This window comes from Leucopleurus acutus (genome assembly GCF_964270905.1).
Source record: "Leucopleurus acutus genome assembly, chromosome: 12".
NCBI lineage: Eukaryota > Metazoa > Chordata > Mammalia > Artiodactyla > Delphinidae > Leucopleurus > Leucopleurus acutus.
Window position 1 is genome coordinate 73,191,389 of NC_139154.1, and position 12,497 is coordinate 73,203,885.

At 40.3% G+C, this 12,497-nt stretch overlaps 1 pseudogene across 1 annotated transcript; it reads right to left on the reverse strand.

Annotated features, from left to right (window-relative positions):
* Positions 1-11,559: 11,559 nt before the first annotated feature.
* Positions 11,560-11,958, reverse strand: LOC309970077 (small ribosomal subunit protein eS12-like; annotated as a pseudogene). Its single transcript has one exon. The product of its transcript is annotated as a small ribosomal subunit protein eS12-like (transcript).
* Positions 11,959-12,497: the final 539 nt, after the last annotated feature.

Below are 12,497 nucleotides of genomic sequence, written 5' to 3' on the forward strand. Positions count from 1 at the left end.
TTGGATACTGATCTTTTATCAGAGGTGTCTTTTGCAAGTATTTTCTCCTGGTCTGGGGCTTGCCTTCTCATTCTCTTACAGTGTCTTTCATAGAGTAGAAGTTTTTAATTTTAATGAGGTACAGCTTATCAATTATTTCATTCATGGATCATGCCTTTGATACTGTATCTAAGAAGTCATCACCATATCCAAGGTCACCTAGGTTTTTCCCTAGGTTATCTTCTAGGAGTTTTATAATTTTATATTTTACATTTAAGTTTATAATCCATTTTGAGTTAATTTTTGTGAGAGGTGTAAAATCTGTGTCTAGATTCACTGTTTTAGATGTGGCTATTAAGTTGTTCCAGCACCATTTGTTGAAAAGGCTATCTTTTCTCTATTGTGTTGTCTTTGCCCTTTTGTCAAAGATCAATTGACTTTATTTATGTGGTCTATTTCTGTTTTCTCTATTCTGTTTCATTGATCTGTTTTTAAAATTCTTTCGCCATTACCACACTTTTTTTCCTTCTAGTTTTGTTGAGATATAATTGACATATAACCTGGGACTTCCCTGGTGGTCCAGTGGTTAAGACTGCGCTTCCAATGCAGGGAGTGCGGGTTCGATCCCTGGTCAGGGAACTAAGATCCCACATGCTGTGCAGGGCAGCCAAAGAAAATTCTTTTTAATTGACATATAACCACACTGTCTTGATTATTCTAGCTTTATAGTAAGTCTTGAAATCAGGTAGTATCAGTCCTCTGACTTTGTTCTTCTCCTTCAATATTGAATTGGCTATTCTGGGTCTTTTGCCTCCATATGAACTCCAGAATCAGCTTGTCAATATCCACAAAATAACTTGCTGGGGTTTTCATTAGGACTGTGTTGAATATATAAATCAAGTAGGGAAGAACTGATGTCTTGACAATATTGAGTCTTCCTACCTATGATCATGGTATATCTCATTTATTTCTTTGTTTTATTTCATCAGAATTCTGTAGTTTTACTTACACAGGTATTGTACATATTTTGTTAGCTTTATATAAGTATTTTATATCTTTTGGATGTTAATGTAAATAATATTGTGTTTTTAATTTCAAATTTCACTTTTTCTTTGCTGGTAAATCGGAAAGCAATTGACTTTTATATATTAACCTTGTATCCTACAACCTTGCTATAATTGCTTATCAGTTCCAGGACCTATTTTATTGACTCTTTTGGATTTTCTACATAGATACTCATGTCATTTGTGAACCAAGAATATTTTATTTCTTCCTTCCCAATCTGTATACTTTTTATTTCCTTTTCTTGTTTTATTACATTAGCTAGGACTTCCAGTATGATGTTGAAAAGGAGTAGTAAGAAGGCACATCCTTGACTTGCTCCTAATCTTAGTGGGAAAGCTTCTAGTTTCTCACTTTTATTTTATTTTTTTAAATTTTTTATTTTATTATTTATTCTTTGGCTGCATCATGTCTTAGTTGCAGCATGTGGGATCTTTAGCTGTGGTGCGCAGGCTTTGTTGCCCTGCGGCACGTGGGATCTTAGTTCCCTGACCAGGGATTGAACCCACGTCCCTGCATTGGAAGGTGGATTTTTAACCATTGGACCACCAGGGAAGTCCCTAGTTTCTCACTTTTAAGTATGATGTTACCTGTAGGTTTTTTGTAGATGTTCTTTATCAAGTTGAGGAAGTTCACCTCTATTCATAGTTTGCTGAGAGTAGCATAGGTTTTTGTCTTATTCAGTTGAATAATCAGCAATAGTAGACTCCAAAATTGCTCTTCATGTTTCTAAAACCTGTACCCCTAGGACTCTAGACTCTAGTGAGGGTCAATACCTTTGCCAGGTGCTCTGTGAGACACTCTGTTTCTTCTGTTTTTGAATTTCATAAACTTGTCAGGTGTGTTCCCACCAGGCACAGAAATTCCTGCATGCCCATCTATACCTACCAAGTTGCCAGTAATTCTTTTGTATTTTCTACTCCTGAGTGTGGACAAGCCAAGTTCATAAAGTTTAGTCCCTTTAATTTTGTCCTTTGCCCTGAATGCCACTAACAACTGAAAGTTAGAACGTGTTTTGTTCTCTGAAGGGCATCCAGAACTTGGCTTATATCAATAGTTTAAAAAACAACAAAAGCCTAAAAGGATCTAATCCTGCCACCATCTAGCATTTGCAAGTTCACAGTGTTTACCTGTGTGGCCTCACCTTTCAGAGGGTGCAGAGACCACTTACAGATCATGTGCCCAAGACAAGGGTCTTGAGGTTCTGAAACTGTGGAACCCAGATTGGGACTTGAACCCACACGCTGGGACTCAAACCCAGCCAAAACCCAAACTGGGACTTGAACCCATGGTCTTTTAACTGAGATCACACACCTGGTCTCAGGACTTAATGAAGCTCGGGTTCTTGATGTCTCATCACAGAAAGGATTCAGTGGAGACAAAGTGGATTTATTTAGAGAGAAACACACTCCACAGACACAGCGTGGGCCATCTCAGAAGGCAAGAGTGGCACCAGGGTATGGGGTTGTCAGTTTTTATAGGGGTGGATAATTTCATAGGCTAATGAATGGGAGGAATATTACAGCTATTTTGGGGAAGGGATGGGGATTTCCAGGAACTGGGCCACTGCCCACTTTTTGACCTTTATGGTCGGCCTTGGAACTGTCATGGTACCTGTGGGTGTGTCATTTAGCTTGCTGATGTGTTACAATGAATATATACTGAGGCTCAAGGTCTAGTGGAAGTCCACTCTTGGACCTATTTGGTTCTAATCATTTTATGTCATGGCCTTGGGCTATGTCATTCTTTTAAAGGTGTGTCCTGCCTGAGCCTTTGCTCAGGCCTGCCTTTAAAAAAGTACCCACTGGGTTGGACTTCCCTGGCAGCGCAGTGTTGAGAATCTGCCTGCCAATGCAGGGGACATGGGTTCAAGCCCTGGTCTGGGAAGATCCCACATGCCGCAGAGCAACTAAGCCCTTGTACCACAACCACTGACCCTGCGCTCTAGAGCCCGTGAGCCACAACTACTGAGCCCGCATACCACAACTATTGAAGCCTGCATGCCTAGAGCCCATGCTCCGCAACAAGAGAAGTCCCTACTCACCACAACTAGAGAAAGTCCACGTGCAGCAAGGAAGACCCAATGCAGTCAAAAATAAATAAATTTATAAAAAATAAAATAAACTAATAAAAAAAATACCCACTTGGGGACACACGGTTTTCAAGGGCAGGAGCCCTCTGTCTCCCCCTTTGCCTGGCAAAGAAATAAAGCTATTCTTTTCTACTTCACCCCCCCAATAAAATAAAATAAATAAAAAATTTTAAATACAAAAATACCCACTCACCTATGGACCAAGCCTCCGTAAACTACAGTCCCTTCCTATGGTTAGAGTACTACATGCTCTGAGACTTACAGCCTCTTTCCCAGACTACAGCTGTTAACAGCTCATACAACCGCCAAGGTCAAAACAGTCTGCCCACACACTAAAGTCCACTCATACCACTAACTTTATATAGCTCTTCTTTATTCCCAGTTTGGGTCTTGATTTTTCAGTATTCCTCAACGTCTGTCTGATTGGAGGTCTTCAAACTTTAGGGTTATACTCCCTTTTAAACTGCAGATTTGCCCAAGCCCTACAGGCGTAGAGCTGATCTCCTGAGCACCTTGTATCCAGGGAGAGAGCAATTGGTTCAGGCTGTGTGGGCTGGCTGGCTACCTAGTGATCTAAAGGCTGGTTAGAGAATGCTGGTTTATTTTGCGCAAATTTGCCAATCAGCTAAGTCATTGCACTTTCCCTAAGATAGAGTGAGTTCAGAGGCAGAGAAGCCAAGAGTTAGATTCTTTGGGTTCTCTCTGCATGGGAAGAAACAAAAGTATAGGAGAAGCATTTTCTGCTGAAAGGGTGGCCTCTTTCTTCTCAGTGAATTAGGAGACAACCTCATGTCATAAAAATATTTCAGGCAGGGGATGATATGGGGACTTGAGGAAAGTAGGGGTGGTTTAGAATAACTATTGTGAGGAGTGGAATAAGGACTCAGGAGAGATTAATTATTTAAAAAATTCCTGAGTATCCCTGATGGTCCAACAAGATCCCAGAAGTAATCAAAGTTTGAATCAAGGAACTGAGATGAAAAAAGGTGAATAATGGAGGAGAGATAGCCAGGATGACTATGGTGACCAGGCTCTACAGAGGACAGTGAAGCCAAATGAAATACTGATACTACTGGTTAATGTTCATCACATATTTAATATGTGCCAGGTTTATGTGGATTATCTCATTTAACCTTCACAGGAATCCTGTGAGAAATTTAGGGCATAGAGGGATTAAGTAACTCATCCCTTATCACTCAAGTAGTGAACGGCAGAGTCAGGATTTAAACGTAGGCAGTTTGACTCTAAAATCTGTAGCCTTGAATATAAATAAAAATAATAAACAAACAATTAAATCTATAGACATAACCACAACTACTAGTTGAGGGTTGATGGAACATATGTTACTCTGATTACAAATACCAAGTTCAATAGAATGGGAGAAGTAACAAGGCAAGAGGTGATGGCTGGGGATGGGCATTTCAGTTTAAAATCTTGGAGGCTGAGCAGATTCCATATCCAAGGAAGGTAGGGGGAAAGAAGTCAATAAGGCTGAGAAAATGTGAGGTCAGGCTGTGAAAAAGTCAGGGACAGAAGTGTTGACGTTGTCAAGGATAATATCATTGAAGAGAAAGAGGGAAGTTTCTAAAGCTATCGAGGAACATAAGGCATAGCCTCAAGGCTGGTAAACAAATTTGACAGGGAAGAGGGTACATAAACATTTCAAAGGAAAGTATGTAATGTATTGTTCATTCTCTCTCTCTCAGTCTCTCTTTCTCCCTCTCAAATTGGGGAGGAAACCCCCTTTATTTTACTTTGGAGAAAAGTGAGGAACAAACAAAGGCTAAAAGATGTGTTGCATTGCTAATAATTATGGTTAGTTGATGACAAAGTCAAATATAAGATCTCGATAAATTGTTAAATCTTTGTTGTTTGGCTTGTCTCATTTTAACATGGAGAATCAAGCTATTAAATACCTAAGTGGTCATTTATTATGAGAATATACAGAGTATAACATTTTATTCCCAGAATAGAAATATAACACTTTTATTCCCACAAGCTGCTTTTCTGTTTTTCATTAAAATTTTTGGATGTATCTGACACAAGTGCCATTTAAATGTAATTTTTATTTCCTTGGATATTCTTTTTTTTTTTTGGCCAAGCTGCGTGCCATGTGGGATCTTAGTTCCCCCACCAGGGACCAAACCGGTGCCCCCTGCAGTGGGAGCGCAGAGTCTTACCCACTGGACCACCAGGGAAGTCCCTGCTTGGATATTTTTGAATAAAACATTCTTGTGCTGTTCCCTGGCAGAAATAATATTCATTGGCACTGTTGGATGACATTTCAAAAATGTCTCCTTCTTTTCCATTCTCAGATTTGTATAATCTTATCCTTCATGAATACATAGCATTTTTTGTAGTTTCCCTCTGGCATGCTCTCTCTCTCTCTCTCATAGTAATAATAATAATAATAATGGGAAGACCTCTGCTATGAAGTTCTTAATCTCTTTTAAAGTCACAAACGTTTAATGCTGTAGTTTGCTTTTCTGTGTCCCTCTTTATTTCTGCTGATTCTCCTTTTCTCATTGGAAATGGTCTGTGTCATTTAACAATGAGCTAGCTTATGAGCTTTTATACTTTTGGTACTAGATCTTTATTGGAAACATCAGATGATAATCTGACACATTGTGACATCTAGCTGTATTTTCAGCTCTTTTCTGTGTGTATCTGCTTTGATGTGTTTTTTTTTTTTTAATCTAGTCTCTAAATTCTGGGGCATTTTCTCTTTGAGTAAGATACTGTGTCAAATTTGTAAACACTTTCAGAGAATTTGATCTGAGTTTTAAATGCTTTCAAGGCTCTTCTGGTTTTCAGAATATCTACTCCTGAAAGTTTTTGTACTTAAAAAGTACCTAAAAGGCTTTACTGATTTAAAATACTCCTGAAATAAATAGTCCAATTCCCCTTAATAGATTAGTTTGTTGAATTTAAATTTGTTTTGCATTTGCCTTTCTGTTTTTCCTATGCCAAATTAAAGCATAACACTGTACCTCTTACTATAGTATTCAGAGAGTTTTCAGAATCTGGTTACTCCTCCTATTCTCATGTTACCCTAAAACTGGATTGGTCTCTTGGTGGGGTTGAGCCAAAGGACATAACCAAGCCAAAGATCAGGAGAAGGAAGGATTTATTACTTGCAGCAAGTAAGGAGAACACCAGGAATCTTTCCTAAAGCAGTATATCCCCAAACTGCAAAACTGGGGAAGTTTTAAGCTAAGGGTACATGCATATTTATGAAGGGGCTTGGGAAGTCAGACAGAGTCCAAGCTTTAGTTGATTGAAGTCTGGAGAGTCAGAAAAGATCAACATCATTATCCCTAGGTTCCAATGGATCTGGTTGTTGAGTGCTTCAGGCTAATCTTTACCATTGAAACAGAACTGGGAGTCTTTACAACTTGGTATTTTATCTTTGCTGTTGTTAGTTCTCTTGCCTGATAACGGTCATTTGTTTCTGTATTCTTTTGTTCCCTTAGGATCATTAATTATTGAGACCTGTTCAAGGGCAAGCATTGTGGCCAGGCTTAGATCACAAATTAGCTTAGGTCAAAAATGGTTTCTGTTATGTCAAGAAAGCCATGCCCGTTTCTCTTTCTCCGGGGACCCCCTACCCTATCTGCTTACACTCATTTCCTCTGCTGCCACCCTGACCCACAGTCCGTGTGTTGCAGGAATGGGGACCCCCTCCAGGGCCCAAGAGTGGGCTCTTGTCTAACACTTGGAAATGAAAAGTCCAAGGAGACACATGTGCTGACAAAGCAAGAGACTTTATTGGCAAGGGGCGCCCCGGTGGAGAGCAGCAGGGTAATGGAACCCAGGAGAACTGCTCTGCCTCGTGGCTTGCATTCTCAGGTTTTATGGTAAATGGGTTGATTTCCGGGTTGTCTCTGGCCAATCACTCTGACTCAGGGTCTTCCCTGGTGGTGTGAGCATCACTCAGCCAAGATGGATTCCAGCGAGAAGGATTCTTGATTTGACATATGGACTGGCATCTCCTCTCTCCTTTTGAACTTTCCCGAATTCTTCCGGTTGGTGGTAGCTTGTTAGTTCCTCATTCCTTACCAAGACCTCCTGTTTAAGACAACTCATGAAAGTGGTTACTATGGTGCCTGGCCAGGGCAGGCGGTTTCAGTCATGGTTCCTCTAACATTTGCCTCCATCATCTCTGGCCTGGACTGTTTCAAGAGGCTCCCAGCTAGTAGACTGCTCTGGCACTCCATCCCTTATCATCTTTCTTAACCAGCAGCCAGAATGATCCTGTTGAAATATGTCAGGTCATGTCACACCTTGGGCCTTGAATGGCTTCCCATCTCATTCAGAGTAAAAGCCAAAGTCCTCACAGTAGCCTACAAGGCCTGAAGTGATCTGGTCCTTCTTCCCTCTCAGACCTCACCTCTCTCTTTCTCCCTCTGCTCCAGCTACATTAACTCCTTACTGTCCCTTGACTATGTCAATTTGCTCCTACCTCAAGACTTGTGCTGTCTTTGGAAAGCTTTCCCCAAATATGTCTGCATGGCATGGGCCCTCAACTCCTTCACATCTTTGCTCGAAATGTCACTTTTAGGAGGCCTTCTCTGACCCCCTATTTTATTTCTTTTGTTAAATTTCTTTTTTTTTTTTTTTTTTTTGGCCGCACTGTGCAGCTTGCGGGATCTTAGAACCCATGCCCCCTGCAGTGAAAGCACAGAGTCCTAATCACTGGACCACCAGGGAATTCCCTGACCCCTTATTTTAAATCCCCCCCAAGCACTCTCTGTTCCTTTCCCCTGCAATTGTTTTGTTAATATAACATTTACCATCATCTGATATATTATTTATTACCTGCACTGCCACATGCTCAAATATAAGTTTCATGAGGAGTTTGAGTTTATTGATTGAACAGTGCCAGACACAGGGAAGGCTCTACAAGAAAAAAAAAAGAATGAATTAATTTAGCAGTTAACATGAGAAATGAGAATTGTTTACTAAACAAAGTAACATCTGGGACACTGGATAAGAATCTGTGGTTGTGCTTACAGTGGAACCTTTAAGAAGCTTAGTGGAATCCAGGCAGGTGGGACACGCTGGGGAACGCAAACCTTTGGTTTGTGTGGCTGTGGCTGGCTTCCCTCCTCAGCTTTTGGACTCCTTTGTTGAAGATAAGGGTGGGGCTGGTGTCATGTTCATCTTTACTAAGTTTAGCTTAGGTAAATTGAGGCTGCAGGTATTGCATTTTACATGATTATATCAAAGTATGTGATACTATTCAGCTAGCTTCTCCATCATCCAGTCTGTCATAAACTTTCAGTAAGAAATCTTGTGTGGCTTTTACGGAAGTGCGAATATTTATATCTCTCCCTCACCTCCTGTCATTTTTTCTTGATTCATATTCCCTTCCCTAAAGATCTAATTCATTGGAGCATCTAAAGAGCTTTTTGTTGGGTTTTATACTCCAAATGAAGCACAGTTTTATCTTAAGAAAAGAATAGAAGTTGAAAAATGAACAAATGTTTAACTCCAAGTTCTGTTTTTAGGCTGCTAGACTGTTCTCCAGTTAATCAGTGCCTGGAATCTGCAGCCATCATTTGGATGACATGATTTTGCAAGTGTAGTTGTTTCAAAGAACATGTTGTACTTAGTAGGGTGCAGGCAGGACCCTTCCCCCCAATCCTCCATTTAAACCAGCTCTGAAGATTCACCCTTCTTCATACCTTGGGTCCCATACCTTTTAGGTAATTCTTGGATAGTAAAAAGTCTAGTCCATATTAGAGATTCATATTTGGATAGCATTACTCTTAAAAGGGGTGGGGATCTTTTAAATATAGGGCAGTTTCCTCCTGCAGGATCCCACTTTGTTCAAGTCCCACTCCCCGCTCCACATCAGTATGAATGTAATTTACTCCTGGGACTGCATCTCTCTCCTTCTGTCCTTCCCTCCCTTCCTCTGCTCTGCCATCTCTAGATGATACAGCCACAGTCTTTCACTTTTAGACTTTCCAAAGTGCAACTGCAATTCCCATGTACCCCCAAATTCTAGGAGACACAAGTCAAGTTCTCCAAATGAGTCTCTGGAAAGCTTCCTCATTTGAGGGGTAGGAACTCCCCTCTCCAGTCTCTTGTAGGGAGGGTTGGGGGAGGAATGCACAGATGCTGGGAACAGAAAAACATTCTGCTTATGCAGCCTCAGTGAATTTTTCACCACCTGCTTATTCAGCCTCAGTGAATTTTTCACCAACTCATGTAGTCTGGAGGTGGGTCATAACTTAAGGCTGATAAGACTGGTTTTTCAATGTTTTTAACATGTTCAGAAAAACATGGAAAATACTTGACATCTTGTGCAAACAATAGAGGCCTCAGCTGAACCCGAGATTCTCTCCCACCAATCATTTTAGATCTGTTGATCAATTTGCCTGCCATCCCCAACTCTCCCTCTTCATTTCACTCACAGTCCCTGATATATTACATGAAAGACTCTCTCTCTCTGTCCAGGTAACAGATGACTGAACTAGAGACAGACTCCTGACCCTGGGACCAATCCAAAGACTGGTCCAATCTGGTTCTCTCCTGAGAATATATACTGAGATTTAACAGCCTGCAGTAAGATGGTGTTGCATGCTTGAACTTAAAGTTATTTAGAGTCAGGACTGAGAGTCCTAATGGGCAAACTGCTGAGTAAGCAGGAGAAGGAAGCAGAAGGAGACAGGAAAGCATATAGCCAGAGACATGGAGAGAGCAGTGTCTATTCCCTTTCCATTTCCTGGAGACATTCTACCATACTGTCTGCATTTGTTTCTATGAATTTCTCCTATGTTCTTTTTTTATAGTCTCCCTTTTTACGTCAGCTGGTTGAGTGAGAAATGACTGCTCCTTGCAAACAAATTGAACAGATTAGAATAATAAACTTGTAAAAAATTATTTTTTTCTTTATGGCATGCTTTCTCTCCCTATTTCAATATTATGCCTCAATGGATATCTTGAATTTAAAACCATATCATGATCCCCCACTACTCAAAGTACTGTCTGAGGACCAGCCGTCTAGGCATCACTAGGAGTGTGTTAGAAATGCAGGATCTCAGCCTTCCCAGACCTACTGAATCAGAGGATCCCGGTGATTTCATATTCATTTGATAGCTTGAGAAGCCCAACTGTAATTTACTCTACACATTTAGTCAAATCAGTCTTCCTAAAATACTGCTTTCATCATGTCCCTAGAATTTTAAATGGTTCCCCATTGCTCTCAGAAAAGTCAGGTGCCCCGGCCTGACACTTAAGGCCACAGTAAAATGGACCTAATCTATCTCTCCAATCTTTCTTATATGGATGTCCCACTCCAGCTAAATCAGTCTATTCAATTATTCTCCAAATGTGCCAAGTGTATTCAAGGTCTTTGCTCATGGCATTTGCCTGTCTGGAATTTTCATTCCCATCTCCCTACACATCCCTCCTTCAAAGACCAGTTCAGTTTCTACATCTCAGCTCAGCTCACACTGTTGTTTCATCCTCTGAATATCTAAATCTACAGTGGCTATTCTAGGGTTGTGGGGTTTTTTGTTTTTGCTTTTTTAATTTATAGCCTCTCCTCATCAGTGCTTATCACAGTGCAGTGCATATAGCAGCGTTTTGATTCGTTGGTTTCATCTTTATTATTTAAAATGGTTTTTAATTGGGAAGAGACTTGTTACTTTATACAGCTCTAATTTTTCTAATTTCTTTGACCAAGCAGGGGTTAAGTCCAAACAGAAAGAAACTGAAAGCAGTGTGCTCATGTGCTTCAGTATTTGTAGGTGAATTTTCATCACACTCTGAGAGTGCACTTACTTCCGTGACATTTTATTCCCCATCATTATACAAAGACGTGTTCTATTGATATATAAGCAAATGTTCTATAAGTGAATGTTCTAATGGATCTCTTTTTAAAATATATTCAAGATATTATTGCAACTGATATTATACATACACATAGTTTAGGAGTCAATTGCTCTGTAATTCTTCTTGTGAAAAATAGTATCCCTCTCCATCCTCATCCTGCAATACCAGTCCTTGAGCTTTAGCTGAGTGAGGACTACATAAGTAGATGCCTCACGTGCTACTACGTTAAGTCTACATATGGGTTAGGCAGTTGGTCGTGAGCCGGAGGAGTAGCAGATATGAGTGGTTATAGGATTCCATTTGCAAGCCATTTTCACTCTCCCCTCCTTTAGATCTAAACTAGTAGAACATGGAAAAGCTGAGGAGACTTGAGATGGACCTGTACTCGGATCCAACAACCGAGAGTATGGTTCTCAAACCTTTGTGTGCATCAATACCACTTGGAAAGTTGTTACTGGGCCCTAACCCAAGTGATTCTGATTCAGGAGGTCTTGAGATAAGGTCCCCAAATTTGCCTTTCTTTCTTCCTTCCTTCCTTCCTTCCTTCCTTCCTTTCTTTCTTAGCTAAGTTTTTCATTTGTTCATTTCTTGCATTTGGAGTACTCCTCAATGGCATCCTTAGCCTGAGACTCTTTGCCATAGTCCTTAACCAACATACAACTTCAACCAACCACTTTATTAGGTTTTCCCTCTCAGTGAGTTTTACAGAGGCCTACTCATTCCTCTAGTTTCTTGTTGTCATCAACCTCAATTAAGTTGGTTTGGTGTTAAGCACAAAGGGCCTCCACCAACTTGACACACATAGGCTCAACACAGTTGGATGCAAGCACACAGAGATGGACTTGGCACTTGTCTAAGGCTTTGGCAGCTTTGTGAGTTCCATGTGCTAGGCCATCGTGGATGTAGATGGTCTTCAACACCTCTTGTAAAGCAGTATTAATGTCCATTACACCTCCAGCAGCAATACCTTCCTTGACCATGGTGGTGGGTTATGGGTGCTGCCAATCTTGAATGCACCCGAGCCTCTGCCTCCACAGTGGTGTCAGGGAAACAGCAAGGGTTTTCCTTTCTAACAGAATCCTAGATGATTCCTAGCTGATGCTACTGCATCAGGAATCACTAGGACTGCATTTGAGACTGCATTTGAGAATGCAGGACTCCAAATGCAAGACTGCATTTGAGAATCACTAGTGTAGTGGGGAGAAAAATACCAAAAGGGAAAAAGCCAAATTAGTATGATTTGTTAGTCCAGGTCCCTCTTAATATCTATTTTTTGAAGGTGTGAAAATTGTAACATTAATTCAAATAACAGCATTTAATTTAACAAAGAGAAAAGGCATAGTTTGTTTAAATAGAGCTAGTTATGGTTTTTGCTCTTTATATCAAACATTTGCAAACATCAATCTCTATCTGAAAAAAGAGTTTAGTTTTATTTATTAAAATTTGTGAATGTGAAGGAAATATGTTTTGATTTCATATGACAGTGAAATTAGTAAACAATGATATAAGTAGTCTGCAG